Source organism: Nicotiana tabacum, chromosome 19 (genome assembly GCF_000715075.1).
Source record: "Nicotiana tabacum cultivar K326 chromosome 19, ASM71507v2, whole genome shotgun sequence".
NCBI lineage: Eukaryota > Viridiplantae > Streptophyta > Magnoliopsida > Solanales > Solanaceae > Nicotiana > Nicotiana tabacum.
This window is the reverse complement of record NC_134098.1, coordinates 33,782,191-33,787,742: the sequence shown is the minus strand read 5'-3', so window position 1 is coordinate 33,787,742 and position 5,552 is coordinate 33,782,191.

Genomic DNA, 5,552 nt, shown 5'->3' with positions numbered 1-5,552 from the left:
TCTTGTAAGGCCCCATAAAATTTTGCCAAGGAATTTAAGGTTTCGTTGTGCCGAGGAAGGCTAATGGGTTTGAAGATTGTAGAAAATTAGCCACGATATAGACTTTTTAGGTTGAAGAATGCACTGAAGTGTTGATGGGAATTTTTGGCAGAAGAAGGAGATTCTACGGTCAATTTCGCGACCGCAGAACTGTTCCGCATACCGCAGACCGCATCGCAGAGTGGAACAAAAAATGGGAAAATTTTGAAAAATAATTCTACTAGCCGCAAAAATGATTCTGCAGGCCACATAACCATTCAGCTGGCTGCATAATCATTTCGCTGGCCACATAAAATTATGTTGCCCACATAACGATTATGTTGGCCACATAATCGATTCTTCTGCCCACATAATGATTCTGCTTCCCACATTACAATTCTGCTACCACATAATTGACTTCGGGGGTCATTTTTGGAAATTTTCTTATCTGACCCTATTTTGATATAAGGCCTTAGGGAGTCATTTTAGAAGGAAAGATTTGATATTTTAGAGAGAGGAGAGAGCTATTATAGAGAGAGAAGGGAGGGCACCAACATCTTCATGCTTCAAATTCTTGCTCAAGCTTTGGAGATTCATGGGAGAAATCCACAAGATCTTCATCTAATCGGTAAGGTTCTACTCCCTAGCCCTAAATTTTGTGATATGAACTAAAAGTAGGTAATGAGAAATGTGATTCTTAGGTATGAGTATTGTTATATATGAATGCATGTAGATATAAGGATGATGGGAAGGTAATTGAGCTAATATGAGTAAACTCTTAGTACTGAATGGGTTGTGAAGTGAAGAAAATTTTGTAGAAGAACCTTGTGGTCAAATTTGCACACTAGTGTTTGATAAAATGCTCAAATGAGCTGAAACTGTGAATATCTTCCTAATTTATGTTCAATTTTGTTATGCCTCAAAATAGATTGGGATTGCTAGGATTTCTGGAACATTATAGTAATTTAAGGAAAGTTCAAAGCAAGGTATGTTGGATAAACATCTCTCTTAGAATCGAATTCCATAATGTCCCCATAAGCTTCAAGTATGGTTGGTTCAAGTTCCTAATTCCCGTGTTTCGAGTTGTTCCTATTAAATTCGATTATCCCGAGTAAATAAAGTGTTGAAAGTAATATGTTCAAAACTTATTCCAAATGTTCCTATCACATTATGTTATCCTTCGGGAATGTGTTCACGAATGATATGTGTATTAAAATGTTATGGCTTTGAGAAGTGTTTCAAATGAAAGTTATGATGCCAAATTGTGTGAGAAAAACTCGATGTACTTAAGACTCTTAATTGCTCATATGTGTACCTAACATCTTCATTTGAAATGCATTATTGTTGATAATCTATAAAGATGTTTGAAAGTGAAAGAAGTGGGTTGAAGATATTAAGTGTGGCCACCGCGCCAATAATGAAAGTTATACTTGTGGCCAATGGTGCCAATAAAATAAAATAATGTGACAGACGTTATGGAATGAGCCTTGATTCAACTATTTCAAAATGACTTCGAAAATAAATTTGCCTAAGAACCTATGTACTCGAGTCATGCCCAAATGTGACGGTTTTAACTAATGCTATACTTTGTAAGTATTGCCAATGTGTTTTAAGATCTTACATATTCATGAGTTGAAATTGTGCATTGCCCTTTTGGGGGAAACGTATTTCACGAATAAATAGCGTGTTACTCGTTTATGATTTTATCTTGCGCTTTGTTGCCAATCATTTTACTCAATTTCTTGGACAAAGATCCACTTTGTTTAAAGTCTTCATTACAAATGAACTTAAAGTTGTGATTTCCAGAATATTCTATATGTTGATGTAAATGGTGACGATCCTTGAAACTAAAGAAATGGAAGTGTAGAATATGAAATACGGTCATTGTGCCATGAAACAAGAATCATATGTATGGCCAATAGAGCCAATAAAATGATGATGTTGTAAGTGGTTGAAAGTACTAATGAATTTATATATGGTGGGGAAGGTTATGAGGTAAATGCAATTGTATTTATGTTTCCCTTATATGAAAATCAAAAATGTTTTATGGGGTATTGTTAGTCACCGAGGAAGGGTAGGTGGGAACAACCTAACCCCGAAACTACACGTGCCGGTGTAGGAGTGCATTGTGATTATTCCCCTTATTTGGGATGACAATGATGTGATAAGAATATTCCCCTTAATTGGGGTGAGATTATTACTAGCAAATGGGTAATGTCAATCCACACGGCATTGTGGTGAGATGACTTAGATGATCGGGTCGAGATCGGACACCATGCCGCACACATGGTGGTGGTTGTGATTTTGATTACATCTCTACCCGCACACATTGGGGTGAGACGGAAGGGCCGCTTTGTGTAGAAGTTGTTATGATTGGATGTCTCTGGTGAGACGGCTGTAAAGACCCGGCCAGTCATTTTGAATATTATAACCTCGTTCCCCCATTTACTGCTCAATTTATGTCTTGCAATTGATTTATGACTTATCGGGTTAGTTGGTTCGGGTCCGGAAGGAACTCAGAGAGAAATGAGACACTTAGTCTCATAATTGAAAACTTTAAGTTAGAAAAGTGAACCAGATATGGATCTATGTGTAAACGACCTCGGATTTGAATTCTGATAGTTCTGTTAACTCCGTTAGGTGATATTTGACTTAGGAGTACGTCCGGAATGTGATTTGGAGGTCCGTGGTAGAATTAGGCTTGAATTGGCAAAATCAGAAATTTGGCGATTTCGGTCGGCAGTGGAAAATTTTGATATCGGGGTTGGAATGGAATTCCGGAAGTTGGAGTAGGTTCATAGTGTCATTTGTGATGCGTGTGCAAAATTTGAGGTCACTCGGACGTGGTTTGATAGGTTTTGGCGTCGTTGGCCAATTTTGGTACATTCTTCACCATTTCTATCCGGTTTTGGATCTTTTTTGACAGATTTGAAGAGGGAATCTAGGGGGTTTCATTGAGGTAAGTAACTTGAGCCCTAATACTTGTATATATGGTGATTTTTTTGTTTTTTAATCGTTGTAATTAGTGAAAAATGAGGGGTTAGGGCTTGGGATTTTTGGAGAAGTAATTTAAGGATTTGAAGGACCAAACGATGTCGGATTTTGATGAATTTTATACGGTTAGACTTGGGAGAGGACAAGGTTTATTATTCAGCCATATTTGACTGATTTTGAGACGTGGGCCTGGGGGTCGGGTTTTGGCCGGTTTTGGATTTTTGGCATATTTTGTAGATTTTCTTGTGGAATTCATTCCATTAGCGTGTATTGATGGTATTGTACTTATTTTGATTAGATTCGGAGCATTTGGAGACCGAGTCCAGAGACGAGGGCATCCCGGAGTAGGATTTTTACGCTGTTAAGGCAAGTAATAGTTTTAACTCTGGCTTTGAGGGTATAAACCCGGAGAATTTGATATCGTGTGACTGTTTGGAGGTGATACCCACGCTAGGTGACATGTGTGTGGGTGTATACCTAGAGGGATTGAGACTTGGTCCATCCCGTGTATACCCACGCTAGATCATGCTTAGGCTTTATTCATGCTCACATTATTTGTACTCAATCATAAAAATTATTGTACATGTTTACCTCAGTCTCTATTATTTGCTAATATGCTGTGATACTTGATGTGGGCTGTGTTCCCTTATTTGTTGATGATGGTGAGGCTAGCGAGGTACATGATTGAGTGAGGCCGAGGGCCTTCTTGTGAGGATATTAATACCATAGCGCGTGAGTTATCTGTATAGCACATGAGTTGACCGTTCGGGTCCAGGTATTGATACCATAGCGCGTGAGTTGTCTGCGTAACATGTGAGTTGACCGTGCGGATCTAGGTATTGATATGATGGCACGTGAGTTGTCTGTGCTTAGCGCTTGGGCTTTGAGAGCCCCTCCGAAGTCTGTACACACCCCTAGTGAGCGCAGAGTGTTGAGTGTTTTGAGTATTGAGTGATGAGTATGAGTGATGAGTGATGGAGTGACACTGCTATGAGGTTGTATTTATTTGTGTTGTTGCTGCATTTATCTGTTAAACTTCTTTGTGGCATTTACTGAGTTATGGAATTTACTCGTTTATTTATGTTTACTTTTAAATTGTGAAAATAAATAATTGGACTGTTTTACTTAGCTCGTCACTATTGCTCAGTTCCTTAGTTATTTCTGTTACTTGCCGAGGTGGTTTTACTCATGCTACACCCTGCCTTTTATGTGCAGATTCAGGTGAGTTAGAGCACGGCGATCATTGAGTTCAGGCCGGCTATCTGTGGAGATTGCAAGGTAGCTACTACCGTCCGCAGGACCTTGTCACTCCTTTTATCATTTTTTCTTTTGGATTGTATTGACAGTTAAACAGTTTCATTTCTTAGTTCATAGAGACGCTCATGACTTAGTGACACCTCGATGTTTGGGGCTCGTTTCTGTATTTTTTATATTATATTTAGAGTTGATTTAGTTTATGAGAAATTCAAATGTTGGTATTATTTTATTAAATTCTTATAATAGATTTAGTAGTAATATTTATGGAAATAGGCTTGCCGTGTAACACGATAGGCGCCATCATGACCATGGTTAGATTTTGGGTCGTGACAAGTTGGTATCAAACCCTAGGCTACGTTGGTCTCATGAGTCATGAGCGGGTTTAGTAGAGTCTTGCGGATTGGTACGGAGATGTCTGTACTTATATTCGAGAGGCTGCAGAAACTTTAGTAAAACTTCACATTCTTGGATTCTTATCGTGCGTTCTGTGTATTCCAGTAACTAAACATTTGTATTTCATTCTCTCACAGATAGTGAGGACTCATACTACCGGTCAAGAGGGACAGCCACCAGTTCGGGCTACGAGAGGACGAGGCCGCAGTAGAGGCCACGGTAGAGGCCGTGGTAGGGGCAGAGGTGCAGCCCGTACAACAGCCGGGGAAGTACCTGCAGATCCACCGATTGTCCCAGATCAGGACCATGTTCTAGTTGTTGATGCGCCAGCTCAGGCACCACCTGTGCCTATTGTGATTCCTGGCCTTCAGGAGGCCCTAGCTCAGAATCTGACAGCGTGTACTGGCCTTGCTCAGGCGGTCTCTATTTCGACGGCTGCAACCATATCTCAGGCTGGGGGAGGCACTCAGACTCCCGTCGCTCGCACACCCGAGCAGGTTATTCAGGGACTTCAGACACCGGAGGCACCACCAGCCCAGCCGGTTGTAGCTGCACAGGATTATGTGGTTCCTATTATGCCTGAGGATGATCATCGTAGGTTGGAGAGGTTTGGGAGACTCCAGCCACCCATTTTTAGTGGTATAGAGAGAGAGGATGCTCAGGACTTCTTAGACAGGTGTCGGAGTATACTTCGTACTACTGGTATTTTGGAGACTTCTGGGGTCTCATTCACTACCTTTCAGTTTTTTGGGGCTACACTCAGATGGTGATAGCACTCCAGTTTCTATTATCTCAGATCGGGGGGCACAGTTCACGGAGAAATTTTGGAAGACGTTTCAGCAAGGTTTGGGTACTTAGGTGAATCTTAGTACAACTTTTCACCGGCAGAC